Here is a 19230-nt window from a genome sequence, read left to right as displayed (position 1 = left end):
TTCATATGTATTTTTATGTACACATACAAATGTATATACATAACTGCGTATATGTGTGTGTGTGTGAGTATGCATGTGTTGTATTTGTGGGCTTTAAAAGAAAGACAAATCATTAATTTTTCAGGTTCTGACTGACAACTATAAACTTATACATAGAGTCTGTCATCTATGAAGAGTTCACTGGGAATATTTGTTCAGACCGTTTTGACTAGCAAGGTAGGTCATATTGCTATATCTGTTCATTTAAAACACCTGCAGAATCAGGTTTTATGTGTGAAGACTGGTGATTATTAATTTATAATTTACTTTTCCCCACTGCTCTGCATTATTTAGTTAAAATTAAAGATTTTACTTGGAAATTTTAGAAAGAGTTTCAGAGTCTAACTCTCTTCTACCTTTCTTGTCCTAAGTCAGTCTGTAGGGGTGCATACTTTGTTTAGAAGTAGTACAAAGTGAATATCAGAGTCTTTATTGACAATTACTTTTTTTTTTTTCTATCAATGAACGTTGCTTACTTCTCAATAAGATGATCTTCTCTTTGTGTGATACACTTGTCTTATTTGAAGAGGAACATTTCATCATGGAACACATAGTAGGATGATATCAAAATTTGAAAAAAGAAAAGTTCCAATTGTTATGCACATGAATTTGTTTACATAAAACTATGAATAAAACCCCACAAAACTGTAAATATCTGGAGGCAGACTCATGTGTCATAGATCTACGTACAAAAATAGAAGTGATGGCTTCAGGAAGCTATTTATATTTGGGATCAGTTTCTTCTGCTACTTGCTTTGAGGCACTTAAACCACTGGAGATTAGGCAGAAAGGAAAGGAATAAATTCTCCATGGTCTAGGACTCTTCTCTTACCTTGGTATGTGCAACAGAGCATCCGTGGAGTCAGAAATGAAGGACAAAGAGCAGAAGGGCTCTCTGTCTACTGAATGGTGTAAAGGAGACAACTCCAATTAGAGAATGTGTTCCATGATCATACTATATGTTTAACTATATGCTAAAATATTTCTCAAACTCTACAAGCAGTACCTGCAGGTATTTTATTGGCAAAATCACTAATAGCTGAACATTCACTTTAAAACAAATACACAGTTCCTCTATTGAAATGTCTAGACAAACATTTCAGTAGATAGTTCAATTTTGAAGTTGATCTGCAAGTAATTTAGCACAATAACATAGGTACTACTCTTTCTTTCTCTCACTCTTATAGAGACAATTCAGGGATTGAGATATTTCTTGTTGATAGTCTTTTTCCTTTCAAGTGCCTCAGGGAAGAGAAGTCATGGCAAAAGTGATATATGTAAGGTAAATACAAACTAGCAAAACTAACATTTCCTTTTTAGAGTGTGCAGCGTTTGAGCATCAAGTTGGTATTTCAGAGGTAGCCAGTGCCCCAGGTTCAAAAGCGGTGAGATTTTCCTCCAGTTTCTGCTGACAGAGCAATCCAGAGGAATGCTGACTGCAACAAGCCTCTGAGCCTTAGGCATGACTGCAGCTCAATTGACAAGATTCACTAACTAAACCCAATGCGCCTGATGAGACCCTGTCACAGTAGAGTGTAACAATAATACAGAGTGGTGGAGAAATAAGAAAGACAGCTGAGTCACTGTATTTACAAGTCACTAATCCACTCTTGGTATAATCGTTTAAAAAGCCTATGTACGGATTTGGACAAAATAGTTATAAGCGTATATATTTTTTTTTTAAGGGTAGCATTTTGAATTAATCTTCCGGACTTAATAGTGTCTGTTAAACAGAAATTGAGTTTTATAATCAAAAATGCCAGGGGAGGAAGGGAAGAGGTTTATTTTATGGTGTGAAAAGATTTACAGAGCTAACTGGATTTGCTGTTATTGATGAAGATCTTGGAGGAATTTACAGCTACACAGATATATGCTGTACTATTGCTCATACGCATTTTCTAGTAGTGGCATAAAATACTTCAAACAAACACCTACGAAACCTAAGATTTTGTTAGAAGAAATGCAAACCAGTTTCAAATAAATATGTTTTAAAGTGTATAGGGCTTGGCTTCAGCTGTCAGTATGGCTTTAGCTGGGGGAATGTGCTAATTGGGAGGTTAGATGTGAGTTCCTGGAGAGCAATATCTGAACATAGTAACAGTAGGAAAAAGGAAGGAATTCAACATACATGAATGGGCTTTTGTATATATATTTTTTAATAAAGTCGAAAATTAAAAATATGTATTTTAATATTGTGAAGAGAAGATGGGTTTAAGGTTAGAAGGTTTTAAAGAAAAGGTCTGAATAAGGGTCTTATAAATACACTGGAGAGGTGAGGATTTTTGGGAGCAGTTGTAGAACATAAAGATATAGGTCACTGGGTTTGTTTAGTGGGAGTTTTATGGTAGACCAGAAGTGACTGCTCTGACTGGGCATAATGGCAGGGCTGAGGAATAACAAATGGGAATCTGGAGCTCTTGGTGTCAGGTTAGGGAAATCAAGTTCCCACTTGGTCTTTGCTGTTAGAAATGCAGTAGCCTAACATGGACCAAAGATAACAGGTTACATGAAATTCAGTAATAACAACAGTTGAATTGAGAAGTCAGAACTGGAAGAAAAGTATCCATTGGGCTGTAGTAGAAAAAAATACCATTCAAGTAAAAATGCTCCTTTGAATTCTGAAACAGAAACTGGAAAACATAGCACAAATATTAGTTCTGGAAAATCCCTAAAAAAAGACTGATTCAGCCTCCGAACAGCATCTTGGTCCTACTTGGGACCACACTTGTAGGCACTGGGAGCTTCTAGACATAAAGTAGTTCCTCAGAACAGAGAAGTGACAATCCAATTTGTTTTAGTTTTAACTCACCATTGTTAAACTCACCATTCCATAATAAATGCTTGCTTAAAGAAGACATATAATTAAAACACAGCCTTACATGAAGATGAAAACAATCTGCCTATAAACATGTAGTCAATAATTGTAAAAACAGGATTTTTTTTTTAATAACTGTCAAGAGCAATTTAATTTGCATATTTAATTCTATCCTTAATATTGGCATTGAATTCAAAGAATACTATTAAAATTAGAGCAAACAGAAAATGAAATAATAGTGAGATAAGAAACAAAGGTACACAGTTTGGAGACAGAAAATAGCAGCTAGACAGTTGACGCATAAAATTATTTTTTCCATTTGCACGGCAAAATTAGATATTTATTTAAACAAGTTTGAAAATACAGAGATAAAGAGATCAAACCTTGCCTCAGAAAGTTCCCAAGAGAAGAGAAGACAGCAATGGAGTAATGGAGTAACTAACAGGAGCATCTGGAGGGGAGTATTTGGAAGATGCAGCAATGCAGTCTGCTTCTCTCAGCCAAAATCTGGATGTAAGTGAGAATTGGAATTACTGAGCATGCAAGGAAAGAGTAGGTTTTAGGACTCACTAGAAAAAAAATACACAAATAGGCTATATTTTACTTCTTTTGTGTGGGTGTTGCACTCTTGGTTAGATTACTACAAAGCACTTTGCTTTGAAGTGGTTGACTGTGGTTGATTTTGGTCATTTTCAATCAGCCAAAGCTTACAGTGGCAAGGGAGAACAGGGTCTGTTAGACTGTGAAGTGCAGTTAGATTTACGGGAATCAGGGAAGCTGCCACCTGGGGACCTACTCCTTGTGTGCCTGGTCTGTGACATTCACCTTTAGAAGAAGTGCTGACAATCAGATCCAGTCCACCACAGTGGACTGAAAGGGACTGGGGACTGAACTGCCTTCTTGACCCCTAACTCTGACAGAAGTGCCTGGCATGCTGCCAACAAAGAGCACAGTAAGTGATTGTGTACCATAATTGATAAAGATTTTTTTTTTCTATCCCTATCCTATCTATTCCTATCAGTCAGAAAGGAAGTGGGAATGCATTGGCAATAGCCCTTGGTATGTTTGTCACTGCCTTCATACAAAGAGGTAGGTGTCTCCCTTCTGAACTTCCCTCTGGTATCAGATTCAAATATTACTTGTAGGCAGATCTCAAATATTGATGGAGAACTGTCAGACTGTGATGATTTGTGTAATCTTTATCTTGGTTGGACTCTGTCCACTCATGTTTTAAATCTACTTATGCAACAGAAAACCCATTGTTCCCATAGCAATCATTGCCCCCAATCTCTTTGGGATATTGACAAAGTGCCTACATTTATTCAGGCAGTTGTTAATCATGGATTCTGCCAGCTGCATGTAGGCTTTTAAGTACATGCATAGTTCATTAAGAAGGAAATCTGGGGTTGTTACAGAATGTCCTTATCTCTATGTCTCCTGGGATTGTGTAAGAATGTTATTTTGCACCAAAGTACTTTATTTCTGTACAATCCATAGATACTGGATTTATTCTTGCTTTGATGCCAGAGGCTGGAAAAAAAAAACAATCAGAACTGGCAACTCTAGCTAGAAGATGTGATTGCCAAATGTGATACAATGCAACAAATGGTCATTATCAGATGGCCAGCTTCCCGGCTCTGGAGGTAGCAGTTATGGCCAAAAGTATCATTTGGTTAGAAAAGGTTGAGGTTCCTGCTTGTACTTGGACCCCATCACTGCTAGCTGTGTGTGTTATCATTAAGTTAGTCTAATGTCTTCTCTAGGGGCTTCATATTCAGACTATTTCAAAAGAAAACTAGTCATTACAACTGCTATTTTATGTTATTAGCTCAACTATCATTTACAGAGTATTCAGTGGTAGTGTCATGTAACCTGTGCCTGTTGCCATTTAGAAAGTACTTCTTAAATCAGATGTGTTAACTTTCTGCAGATGTTGTGTTTGAGGACAATGAGTTGGATTGGAATTTCTGTTCTTATTAGCGCTGATTTGTTAATCTGGATAGTGGTGAAGTTTATCATCATATGACTGAGGATAAATGAATTGTGAAACTAAATATATTAATTTTGATATCATAAAGTGCTTGTAATACAAATAACCTGCCATATTATGATTGAAATATATAGATGGGAAAAAAATAAGTGGAAGCAATTTTTATTACATACAGCTTGATCTCTCCCATCCATTTTGAAGTTCAGCTAGGTAACATAACTCAACTAAGAATGCCAACACTTACCTGTGTGCTTAAATTTAAATAAACACATATGCAACTTAGCTTCTAACACAAAATTTCAGAATATTTTAAGTTTATAGACTGAGAACAGTCCCATTTACTTCCAAGTAGGTACTTACAGTGGCTGAAATGCAGCATATGCTTCAGTCTTTCTACCTTCTTATGCTGTCTATTGATTAATCTAGTATTGGATAATCAGATATGATTTCAGATTAAAACACTGACATATGAGAAGAGTCAGCTATTTCAGCTTGGCAGCTTCTGTGCATATAAACATCTTCTATGCATAGTCTATGCAAGAAGGAAGTTTGGCAAGAAATAAAAACACGATTAATTAGGAAAAGAAAGCTTTCAAGACTTTCTGGTGGTAAGACTGTCTCTCATGCTATGCAGACAGTTTGCATGTTACAACAATGAAATGATTATATCTTATGTTGTAGGGGAGAAAAATAATTTAATACAGTAGCCAGCTAAAGGAAAAATGCCATGAAAAGGTAAAATTGCAGGTTGCGAATATAATGTAATCAAATATTATTACATTAAAAAGCTATTATTATTATGGTTACAAATAATCTTTAAACAAAAGAGAATTCTGAGGCCATCTTTTTAATTTTCTTGACAACTAATTTAGCTTTGTTTCATGAACACAAGACTTAGTGCTACAGGTCTGAACTGCAGGGGTGCAGCAAGAGCAGGATCACAAGGCCAGCCGGGTGGTGGCCTCACTGCTGTTGGGTGCACCCAAGGGAGTGAACCAGGCAGGTCACTCGGTCAGGGTTGGAGGCCAGATCATGGGCATAATGCCAGGCGCCAGGGAGACTGCAGTGCAGCCCAGACGAGGACCAGGACTGACACGCAGTCCTCAAGTGAAGGGCTGCCACCATCTCTCCCCCCATGACTCCTTCTCAGCTGCTGGAGCTTGCAGCCACACAGTAACAAAGCTCCAGGGAAGGGGAGCAGCAGCCTCTGTATGTGCTTGGTACCCTCACATGTTCAAGCGGTTTTATTCTTTACTGGAAAATTTTCCTGTAGATCTTGATTTTAGGTGTAAATTCTTGCTATCACATAATTTTCTAACTTTTAATTTAATAGTTATTACTTCATTTTGGATTGAATTGGTTTTATTTTTTTTCTCTTTTTTTTTTTTAAATTTTTTGTTCTTTTCCTTTTTTACATGAAATATTATTTCTCATAAATGAAATTTATTTTAGAGCTATAACTGAAGTCACTGTTTAAATACTTCTAGAGTTAGTTAATGTTTTGATTAGAAACTTGTGAAAATGTTCTCAGATTCCCAGTGGCTCTATCTATCAAGAACAGAAACAAGCAAGAAACCTCACATTAGTCTTTATTCAGTTCTGGTCCTGAGAATCTTTCAAAGATATTGTCACAGCAATTGGCTTCTGATTGACCTACCACTTCAACCAAATACATCTCAACAATTTCCCTGAAAAAGAAAAAGGAAGTGACAGAAGTACTTATTTGACAAAATTGCTTCCATTTTTCAGTTCTTCATCAGTTAACAGAGTCTGAGGAAGAGCTGGGATCTGTGCCTCAGATGAGCCTCTTCACCACAGAGAAGATGTCCCTGTCTCCTAGTCCCTTTGCCCCAGCTTCTCTGAGGCCAGTGGCAGGAGCCATCAGCTCATCGGAGGCCCCTCTCTACAGCCCAGAAGAGCTCAGGGACACAAAGGCAGGTGGAAACACAAATTAAGGACTCAGATTAAAAGGACACCCTCCTGGGCCCTCCCCCAGGGCTGTCCCAAGAGAACCTGAGCCCTGGTATCCAGGTGTGCCACCCACCAAGATAAGTAAACAGGAGGAGCTCTCAGAAGCACCTTTTGGACCATTGGATGCAAGGGGAAGGCACTACTTCATAGAATCACAGAAGGGAACCACAGAAGGTTTGGGTTGGAAGGGACCTTAAAGACCATCTAATTCCAACTCACCTGCCACAGGCAGGGATACCTCCCACTGGACCAGGTTGCCCAAAGTCCCATCCAGATTGGCCTTGAACACCTCCAGGGATGGAGCATCCACAGCTTCTCTGGGCAACCTGTGCCAGTGCCTCACCACCCTCTGAGTAAAGAATTTCTTCCTAACATCTAGTCTAAATCTACTCTCTTTTAGTTTAAAGCCATTACCCCTTGTCCTATCATTATACTCCCTGACAAAGAGTCCCTCCCCAGCTTTCCTGTAGGCCCCATTTAGGCACTGGAAGGCTGCTATAAGGTCTCCCCGGAGCCTTCTCTTCTCCAGGCTGAACAACCCCAACTCCCTCAGCCTGTCTTTGTAGGAGCCATGCTTCAGCCCTTTGATCATCCTTGTTGACACTTCTCTGGACATGGTCTTAATATGTCTATGTCTTTTGTATGTTGGGGGTCCCAAAGCTCAACACAGTACTCTAGGTGGGGTTTCATGAGAGTGGAATTGCAGGGGAGAATCACCTCCTTGACCTGCTGGTCATGATTTAGGAGTATGGAACACAACAGGGGATGCATAAGAAGAGCATTTTAGGATTGCACAAGGCTTTTTATAGTATGTTTTGAGGAGGGGCCAAAGGGAAGTAAAAGGAAGGATTTAGGTGACTTGGGGAAATGCAAATTTGGGAAAATAGAGGGGTGAGGGGATACTGGTTGGTACTCCCGTCTGGCCATACCCCGTGCCTGGTCAGTGCTATCTGTCCTGTCTTCATGCTAAACTCCTTGCTAACCTTTTGCTGGGTGAGGGACTATCCATCAGTGTGTGTGTGTCAAAAGGCGAGCCAATGGGAAGAGCTGACTCTCAGAGGGACCAGGGGAGTCCTGGACAGCTGCTATAGACCGTGGGGCCTGGGGGTATTTAGGGATGAGCCCTGCTTGTGTGTTTGTGTGTGCATGTGTTTCTGTAAGGGTGAGACCACAGAAGAGGCTGGCCAGTGGAAGGACCATGGGAGTCCTGACCAGCTACCAGAGGGGCTGTGCATCTGGGTGGGCTGGGGGTGTGTGGACTGGGATCCAGGGGCAGCTGAGTGTCTGAGCCAGCTATAGCAAGAATCCACATTGTACATGACATTCTATAACATATATATACCTACAACTAATTCTGATCAACCAGAGAGGGGAATATGATGAGGCTAGTGCTCCTGTTTGTGTTTAAGTGCTGAGTCCTGGCTGAAGGAAGGAATTGAAAATGCTGTAGTTTCCTTCCATTGCTGTGGTAAACCAACATTTTCCATTTAGTAAAATCATTTGTTCATAAGCAGCCAAAGTGGAAATTTTGTGGAGAAGGAGAAGCTTAAAAAAAAAAAAAATCTTTTATTGCTGAAAGAGCATTCCCTTTGGGTCTTTCTAATTTCACAACAGAGGAGAGTAAATCCATTATGTAGGTTGGTCTTAACATGTAGGAAAACAATCTAATTCCTTGCCACGGGAGTTTAAAATTCCACAAGCATTTTTTCTTCGGTTTAACTCATATTTAATCACAAATTCAATACTGCAACTGGGCATTCAGTAATGTAGCTTGCCTACTGTGTAATGATTTTCAATTCAAGTCACACCGCCTTCATATCCATAGTGGTATTACTTATTTCCATATTTTAAAAAAAATATCTTTGACTTTATTTGTATAATAGTGGAATCACAGCATATTTGAACTTGATTTTCAAAGAACTGCTATACAACTATATACAACATTTGTCCTTCTGGTGACCCTTTCTTTTTGTGATTGCAATTTTGACAGGTGCTTTTGCTTCAGGCCACTCAGAGACTTTATGCTATTAACCGCAGTGACATTTTTCTCCCTTGAATTGTTGCAGGGAAAAAAGCTGATGAGAAAGTTCAAGTTTCCTTTTGTTTCTTTGTGGGCTTAATGTTAGTGCCATGGTGACAACTAAAAAGTTAACATTCACCCCTAATTTCTTCACAGGTGCATCTTTCATGGTACAGATATTTCAGTGGGTTATGAAAAAAACTTACAATAGTTGTCAAGATACGTGGAAATTACCAGTAATAAGTGGTTGGCAACAGTGGAGTGGAATCAGTGTTAGTATTAAGATCCTGACTTAGATCTATAGCCCAAATAAATCAGTTATATTATTTTTATTAGTTTCAAGGGACTCTGAGTCAGATTCTTAGGCTATGACTAAAGAAGATTAAAGGAGTTAGTTAGGTAATGGTCTGACCACACTCTTAGGATCTTTTGGAAAAGAAACCTTAAAAATCATTTACACACTTATTTAATCAGGCATGACACTTTCTTCAGTTACTTAAAACAACATTTCATGGAAGATATTTACTATACAGAGGATTTACTTTTTTTTTTTTTTTTTTTTTTTTTTTCTTGGAGCAATCTCTTATTATGCTGAACAGGTTAGTAGCATTGGAGTTGCTATAAATCCAAATGTTTATCTCTGTCACATTCAGTAACATCAAATATGCCATAAAACTTTTTATAGTGGGTAGAAGGTAAGAAAGCAATTGCCCATTGAAAGCGTGGTATACTCTCAAGCTTAGAGTTGAAAATTTTAGATTATTTAATGCTACTGGATTATGAGAGAATTCATTCACATGCATAAATTTATTCGCTGGTTAGTTAAAAAAAATTCCTTTTTCATTCACGTTACAAAGAGATTTAAATCAACATATATGGAATTTATTAATATTTCCTTGTGTGATGATAAGGAATTAAACCTTATTTTACAAGTACCTTTATTTGGATTAATGTCACAGAAGCACTATTTACCTTGCTATTTAATACTATTTTATTTAAATAAACACATATACATTTATCTTCTGTGTGCATATATGCACATGCACATATATATGTATAGATATAAATATGTATATATATATATTTTCTCTTATATGTATTATTATTAAATATCATAGCAAGGCTGCTGATACTGAATTATTTTGAGTTTTTATGCTACAATGATTCTGGCACTGAAAATAAGTTGCTTGAACCTTCTCTACGGAAAATGGATTATGTAGAGAGAGGGTGTCTAGTCCAGTGTTTATCTCATTAATCTGGCTCCAAGGAGACCTGGATATGATTCTTTGCTCCACCACAGGTATCCTATTTGACCCTTGGCAAATTGCTGTGCCTCTGTATCTCCATTTTTCAAGCTGCCATATGACTGAAGACATATGCCTCTCTTGAGAGTGGATAAGGAATAGAATAGGAGCAAAGAGAAAAGTTTTGAGGATAAAATTTTAGACATGATGTTAATGGGATTATGCAAATAACACCCCCTCAAAGAAAAAAAAAAAAAGGCTGATGCTCCACTGTTGTGCGCCTTTTACTGTCGGTGATAGTATTGTAATCTGTGAATAAAATGCCATCAGTCCCTTCATGCTGGAGTACCATTAGTGACATTGGCTAGGGGAGTACAAAAAACAAAACAAAACAAAACAAACAAACAAACAAAACACCAAAGATTCCTTCTTAGTCTGTTTTACCATAATTTCATGACTTCAGGGTTAACTTCATGAAAGATTTAGGTTTTATCCTTCCTATGCCAATGATACATTCAGCTGCCTTCTTGATATTTGATTCAAGTAGGGGTAACCTGTAGTGCTATGTATCACTTGTCATTTCTGAATTAAACCAGCTTGTCTGTATATATTGAACCAAGCTGCTCTTGGAAATCATAGAGGTTTGATGGCTATGTTAAATAGCCCTGAGAACAAAAAAGGTATGCTCCATATAAACAGTGATAAACATCACTGGCAGGATGTTTATCATCACATTAAAGTTATTTTCTATACCTTTTATAAAGACATTGTTGAGAAACAATCTTATCTGTCATAAACTACTAAGAAAGGGGCTGGGGATGGTGTTTAAATGAATCTTCCTGTGATAATAAAGGTAGTTACTTCAAGCTCACAGTATGCTATATGAAAGCACTATATCACAAGTTAATGTATGTATAACCCATTATATCTTTCCTTATGTATTTCAGGTAATGCTGTCCTCCATACCAGGCAAAGTATCAGCACTATTATGAACTCATTATCTGAAAGCCTCCATAAGATCTCAGAGAATGAAACCAATCACCTAACATAACAGAAGTGTTTTATTTTCATCAATATTTGTAAAACTATATGCACACAGAAGAGTTCCCAAATCTGTATATGAGTACTTAAAAATGATAGCTTATTTATGTTAAACTCTTCTATGCAACAGAGCTGTGCTATTCACATACATGGAGTAGAGTGTTATTCTTATGGAAGTGCTTAATTAGACACAGAGGAGAAATCTAAGTTGTCAAATGTCTTTGAAAATGTTCTTTTTGACGCTTCTTTTGTCTCTTTTCTCTCCAGATGTAATTTATGCCTAATAGATATTTTTTCATTTTCATCCTCATAATTTTAATCAAAATAACAATTTCTTTCTATCAAAATGTGTGAAAAAGTAAATATGTTTCTACTGAAGTGAATGTTTCTATTCTATTTTAATGCCTGGATTTTTTTTTTTTTTTTCAAAAGTAAACCTCTTGTAAGGTAGTTACATTATAGGAAAATCCTACATCAGACCTGCAATGACAGGAATTGCATTTACAGCAAGAAGGAAGACAAGAATGTTGGAACTTAAGGGAACTTCAAATTAAAGATCAATAACTTAAGAAGGAAATTATTTAACTTGTCTGTGTCACCCTTGCCTTTTTCATTGGAAGAACAGGCTTTACCTCAATTCAATCATTAAATTGGTAGGTTACTAGCAAGAAAACTGGTAAGTTCTTATAACATAGCAAGAAGAATGATTAAATTACTAGACTCTTGGATATTAAAGAGATTAATAGGTTTTTTAATGTCTGTGTGAATTCATTTGCATGAATGATACCTGGAACCTGTAGAAGAATGAAAAGCTCTTAATGCCAGCATAAGTGATCTGTATTCTCTTAAATGATCATACATTGAAAAACAATAGGGATAATCCTTTGATGCAAATGTCACCTTTACTGAAATTCCCAAGTTCATAGAAAGTCTAATTAAGGTGCTGGCCAAGGCAGCACTGCTAATGATTTTATAAAAAGGTCTCATCATTCTTTGAGCGATCACAGGATGATTAAGCAAGGTTGTTTTAAAACAAATAGTCATTCTTCTCTTATTGTACTTGATTCTGGTGCCACTGTGATTGCTAATTATGAAGAGTATGTTGCATCTTATTTGCAATCTTGAAAACATGTAAGAGTTTCAACATCAAAGCATTTAGCTTTTCTCAGATTATCTAGATATCTTCTTCTGTTTGTGCTCAAAGCTCACCACATATTTTTGTCACAGTAAGGTACCTACTTCATCAATTCACTCATAGAGGATATCGACCCCTTTGGAGTTTCAAGGATCTCTCTACTTTCTGTCTTCTAGTAAGATGTTATAATAACATTGTGGTCAACAGGAGGTCTTACTCTCCACTTATGAGAATAACTGAGATGGCTTGAAGTTTGTGTCTCTTGACAAAAGGGTTTTCTCCCACTGCTCTCCCTTCTTTTTAAGAAGAGGTTCATACTCACTGGCTGACAGTGACACTGAGTCACTGGACTGACCTACTTGTGATGTGCTGCATGGTCTACACATGAGCAGTAAGAGAAGGACTGGAACTAATGCATACATACATTCAACGTTGTAATTCAAAATTGTGTACATGCTGACTCCATGATAAGTAAATTGTACAGAATAGAGGGAATAACTCTTTAAATTTCTCCTGTAAGCAATGGGGGACAAAAATGAGCAAAAATATGCCAAATGAATTAATTCTTTGTAACACCATTCTCTCCAACTTTACGTCTGTTAAGTTTATTTCATCAGCACAGACACACCAGAGACAAGTAGGTTAAAATTTGGCTTTACTTTCTTTTCCTGCTTTCTTGATCACAGGCTACTGCAATACAAGACTAATTATATACGGAGTTAGAGCCGTGCTGTGAACCAGTTAGGGTCTTTGTAATAATAGTAGATCTCTTGTATGTAGTGACATCTGTGCCATTGCTCTTTCCTATTTGTTGAACAGGTGCCACTTGCAGCTCTGAAGCTGGAAATTGAAAAAGGATGATAGCTCTAAATGCACCTGTGGATCTTCTCAAACTGTTGTACAATCTTAAAGCTTATCTAAGCTTTACTGAGGCACGTGGAGTATCAAAAAATGTCTTAAAATTTGCTATAAAATTTAAGAACATCATTCCAAAATGCATCTTGCAAGTTTTTAAAAATGATTATAAGGAGAGCTAGCTTACTCCCTAATCTCACAGAAGGACTTGAAATTACGAGCAGTTGAATATGAGTCTTGAGTTAGCACATAGTTTCCCTGGGAGAAGAACATGAGAAGGATACGCGGAGAGTTTTAAATGAGAATCATTGTAATCAGCACTCTCAATGGAGCAGAGATGTTACCTGGCCTAACAGAAAAAGAAAGGAGCATTTGATCTTTTAGAAGCAGGACTCATCTCACCTAATGGTAGCAGTTTAGCTGATATGTAACTAATCTTTTTTTGGACTAAAATCTATGGAAGTTCCAGAGACAGGTTTGTCCCAGCTCAAATATAATGTATTAAACAGATGATTCTTCAAAATCATGGACTTAGCAACTGGTCCCAGAATCTCCCTCTGATTTTCTATCTTGACATGGATGTCCAGAGTGAGCTATTTTACTTGTTTGATTATTCTTGTAGGTTTCAGTGGAATATACATATTGAAAGATCTGAAATGAACCTCACTGGGATCAACAGAATTAGTCAGATTATACTTCCCACTTATAAGATGATGCAGGACAAAATCACCATTTTTAATTGGAGAAAAATTGTTATCGAGGGAATGTGGTAGAGATTAATTTGAAATAGGACTTACTCAGAATGAGTAAAGATGTCAGAAGTTAACTCATTAATAACATTACTATTTAGGCAGGTCTGAGGTCTGTTCATGCAATTTTATTTATTTATTTATTTATTTATTTTTCTTTTCTGAATTTTATGGAAGGATCAGCTTTCCAGTACACATCTTGGCAAGACATAAAATCTGACAATAAATCTTGAAAACTACAGGCTAAAATTGCAATAGGCACTGCAAAGTTTTACAACCACAAATATGCTTTGAAATAAAAGGTTTAGTTACAGTGAATATTCTGTGTCTAAGCAATGTGCTGGCATAGGTTGTCATGAGGAAAACACTTTAATTTTTCATATTTTAGTGGGCTTGAATCAATATTAAATCAATGGGAAAACAGTTTTATGTTTCCTATTGCAAGACTTGCTATCAAAAATGTTTTTTTACAGGCTTGTATTTGGCAGCTTGTGTTTTGAGCTCTTTTTCTGCTTGCTGCTAGGTACAATAACCTTGTACTTGATTCCTTTTACTTTCTAAAACAACAAATTGATAATCTTATGCTTTTAATATCAAGTTTTTAATGCTATATGGCTCGCTTGTACTTCTTCATCACAGGAGCTTATTTGATTTTCTTATTTTTAAAATTCCATCTATCATGAGAAAAGCATAACTCATTTTCTTGTTGTTGTTGCTGAAAACACATTAAAATAAAATATTTTAAGTTCTGCTGGAGAAAAAAAAAAGGAAGAAATATTTCATTTTTGGACATACTTGGACAATATTTAATAGGAAATGTAGCTCAGTGACTTGTGTTGTCTTCCCTCTTTGCGGGCCAGACTTCCCAGGCTTCATAATCACTGCTTCTTTTGGAGCAAGAGGAAAGTCAAAACCAGAAAAACTTAAGAAACAGAGTAAGATCAATATTAATCTCAGTCCCCAGAAGTATCTGAGATTTAGGTTGGAATACTGTGGTTATTGACATTACATTTTCTGTAGAATTGTGCCTATGTATTGGAAATAATTCCTGGTTTTGAAAATGTACCATTTCTGAAGCAGATGTCATGTGAGTATGTTTAAACTTTGCTGCCAGTACTTACCTGCCTCTTGTGACCTTGTAGTTCATTTTCCATAGATGTTCTTGCAAGCTGTTTAATCATTCAAATGTTTGTGAAAAACAGTATAACTGGATTATATGCCTTTTCTGATTTAAATTTTTTTTTTTTTTTTTTTAAGTATTCTGTGAATTCTCATAAAATACTCAAGGATACTTTTTCCAGTAGACAGATTACAGTATTAACTTTTTAGGTTTCATATAGGTTTTAGGTTTCATATAATGTATAAATTTATGAATCTTAAAATTAAACCAGTGAGTTTAAACAGTTTAAAAATAGATCTTAATTATAAGGAGGATTGTTATAGATGAGCAATTATACTTCTCTGCACTGCCTCCTTACTTGTTAAATTCAAGCATCTCTGACTGAGTAGACATCCTAAGCATATGTCTGAACATTTCCTAATTTACTTAGCGGCCTTCCCTTAGGATACTTTTCTAGGTCATAAGACTCAGAAAATAGCCTTTTTTTTGCCAGTCTTTGCCCATCTCTTATTTTATGCGAGTGTGTTCTGGCAGCAGATGTATTAATGGAATTCAAATACAGCCGACACATAGATTGAGCTAACAGACTCATAAAAGGCACACTTACACTGACCCAGTGTTACATAAAGGTCAGGCAAACTGGATAGCTTTTATGGAGCTCATTATTTAATCTTAATATTAAAAAGAACCTAGCATAGAAGACCCTAATCAGGATTTGTAATTAAGTGAGAACATCATTCATAACCTGATTATAATTGCAGGGTTTTATAGCCCCTTTCAAGAAATCAGCTTCTTGCACTGTCGATGTCATGCAAGGGGTTTTATACAAAGCATGTCTTAGACTGTTTGTAAATCAGTTATTAAATGCATTACATGAATTTTTCATCTACAGTGATATTTATAAAAATAAATGTCTCACGGACAAAATGTTAAATTCTTCCCAGACCATGATTTAAAGTACCAAGAAAAATAATAAAATAAAAGTTAAAATAGTAACTGAATGAGATTCTAAATGGTTCATGCTCAGATTTCGTCCTGACACATATGATTTTAACTAAAAAATTACAAAGTGTGTAGAATCCTTGCCATGCTTATATGCCTAAAGACTCCTTTAATAAGCCTCCACAATATTTCAAATTAAATTTATATGAAAGGAGTTAGAGTATCATATTAGATCAAATATAAATCACTCTTTAGACTAGAATGGCCCTGAATCTGATTAATCTGAATGATCTTTTTAGCAAACTGGATCATAATAGCTCCCTTGGTGCCATTAATATCTAACTTTTCCAAGATCATGATATCTCAAAGATATTTTGTTCATGGATTATACGTCCATTAGACTGCAATGTTTCTGTTGATGTATTGTGGTCATGCATTTATCATGATTCCACCAAGCAGAACATGGTGCTGAGTTGATACTGAGTCAGACTTATCACAAAAGAAAAAAAATTTCCTTACAAATCAGTTGAAATTAGTTAGTGATATGATGAAAGTTGTAATGCTTCCAGAGTTTTTATCAGTATTTTGCATGAACTACTTCACTATCAGTGGCATCTTCAGCTTAACTTGTTTACTTCGTATTGCAATGTACTCAGCAGTGTATGCTGTCTTAGTACTAAGTGTAACGTCGCTTCTTGTATTTCATTGAAGGATGTAATAATACCCAAGTGACAGAAAAATAGCTTTTAAGATTGTTCTATCTTGATAGCTTGCAATTGTTCTAAAGTAATTTAAAAACAAAGCTGGTAGGATTTTCAGTTTACTGAAAGCCAGACTTGGACTGAAATTGTCTTCCCATGGAGGGAAGCCAGAAGAGGAAAATGGTTCCCCGACATAACTCAGCTCTGGTAGCAGGGTGAGGGATTCCTCAAAAAAAAAGTGGGTGAATAATAGGTGAGATTGAAAGAACATAGTGCAAATTCCTTTTTGAAGAAGATGAGTTGATGCATTGAAGGAGAATATTAAGATATTACTCATGCAGGACACATGAAATTATTACCTTCGTGAGGTAAAGAAGAAGCAGAGGGTTCTCAAGAGTGATGACTTCCCCTCACCTTTGCACAGGTGAAGGATCACCTCCCTAAACCTGCAGGCAGCACTCTTCCTCATGCAGCCCAGGATGATTTTGGACTTTGCCATGAGAGTGAATTACTAGCTTGCTATCTTGGTGTCCATCACAATCCCAAGGTCCTTCTCCGCAGAGCTGCTTTCCAGACAGTCAGTCCAGAGTACATATTGGTGCTTGGGATTATTACTTCCCAGGTGAGGACTTCGCATTTCCCTTTGCTGGACTTCATGAGGTTCCTGTCTGCTCATTTTCCAGTCTGCTGAGGTCCCTCTGAATACTAGCACAGCCCTCTGGTTTATCAGTCACTCCTCCTATTTTTGTGTCATCTGCAAACTTCCTATGAGTGTTCTCTGTCCCATCATCCAGGTCATTAATGAAGAATTTGTATGTACTAGCTCCAGCACTTTCCCCTGAGGTACACCACCAGCCTGTGGGAGTTTTTGCCACTAAATGACAATATGCCATTAAATCAATTTTCAATGCACTACAATATCCACTTATCTAAACATTTCATTAGTTTGTTTATGAGGATTTTATGGGATATAGTGTTGAAACCTTAAAATTCAGGTAAACAGCATTCACCAAGCTATTGACCTCATTGTAGAAAGCTATCAAGTTGGTTAAGCATGCATTCTCTTTAGTAAAGAGCCCACGCAGGAGCAGGGGGGTTGGACCAGATGACCTCTAGAGGTCCATTCCAACCTTAACTGTTCTGTGATTCTAAGAGACAAAGATCAGGGTCCACTTCCATACTGTGGAGGTGTTTGGGCCAATGTGGGATTATTGATGAATGTTAAACCACACTAGCTGGGGACCAAGGTAAGAAGTTTGGGAGTCAAATATTCGAGCAGCCATAAGTCTGTTCCAGATACTTTGGAGATCAGAGGGTCTGTGGAAATGCTAGTAGAGAGATGAAGAGGCTGAAGCTGGCTACTGGAGAGAATGTGGAGTTTGGTGGTCAGCTACTGGTAAGGTCATGAATCCAAGACAGCTACTTGAAACAGCCATCTGCATGTATATGTCTGTGCATGCGGCAACGGGGAGACCAGGGGATACTGGTTAGGTAGGCTGGATGTCTTATGTGTGCATGTGTGAGGGTTTCTAAGTACCACCAACCGGAGTGGAGCTATGGCCTTTGGGGCTTATATGCCCAGATGGCAGCATGCAAAAGACCAGAGGAACCAGGGGCAGATTCTGGTTGGACAGACTGCCTAAGGTCAGCTATGGCAGGGATTCATACTGCATATATGCAATATATACTTATATACTTTCCATTAATGGGATTTCATCCTTATTCACCAGATGGGATAATGGGATGAAGCTACTGGTGGTTTGTGTTCGTGTGAGTGCTAAGCGTTTTTGTTTTGTATGCTTGTTTTACATGAGGCTGGGTTGCTCAAAGAAACAATAAAACAACTTGAAGAGAGTTTAGAAGGATATTTAAAACATAATCGTACTGTGTCTTTGAAAGGTTATGTAGAAAGATTACAAACATTTTGCAAGAACAGACAAAATTTACAGTTCTGAATATCCACAGTAACTTTGAAGCCTGTATTTAAATGACCTTAGAACTGAAGGCAATTGGCAAGCTTTGTGACATTTCTCAACTGTTATTTAATTAGAGAAAAAAAAATATTAAAAAAAAAAACAAATCAAACAACACACATACACAAAACAAACAGCAACAACAACAAAAAAAACACAAACCCACACACAAAAAAAGCAACTAAACCTACCAACCAAACAGTATAATATACAATGTATGTTTTAATTTTAAAACTTTGCTCAACAGCAGTTTTAAACGTTTTTGGCTTTAGTGTTAACAAAGAGGAATATGGCTTGTACTTCTTTCTTTTGGGGCAACAGCTGGAAGCATGTATTTGGTTTCAGTAAAAAGCAAACAAACAGCATTTCAGCAAAAGAAGACATAAGGAAAGATGATGGCTAAGCTAGATTTTTTTGAAGTGCTTAAAAAGTCACTGTTGAAATGGAGTAAGTGACAGAGGAATAAAACTTTTTTTTTTTTTTGAAAAAAGCACAACAAAACAGAATCTACATCCTTCTACTGCTATGTGTCATAAAATATTAATAGAAACATCTGTGAAGAAAGAGGAATGAAGACTGTTGTTTTAAATTGAAGCAGAGAGTAAAAATTAAGCCTTTGTCAAATTCCTTTAACA

The sequence above is a fragment of the Cygnus olor genome, chromosome 3 (assembly GCF_009769625.2).
Source record: "Cygnus olor isolate bCygOlo1 chromosome 3, bCygOlo1.pri.v2, whole genome shotgun sequence".
In the NCBI taxonomy this organism is placed as follows: Eukaryota; Metazoa; Chordata; class Aves; order Anseriformes; family Anatidae; genus Cygnus; species Cygnus olor.
The sequence above is the reverse complement of the archived record's forward strand: the minus strand, read 5'-3'. Positions refer to the sequence as shown.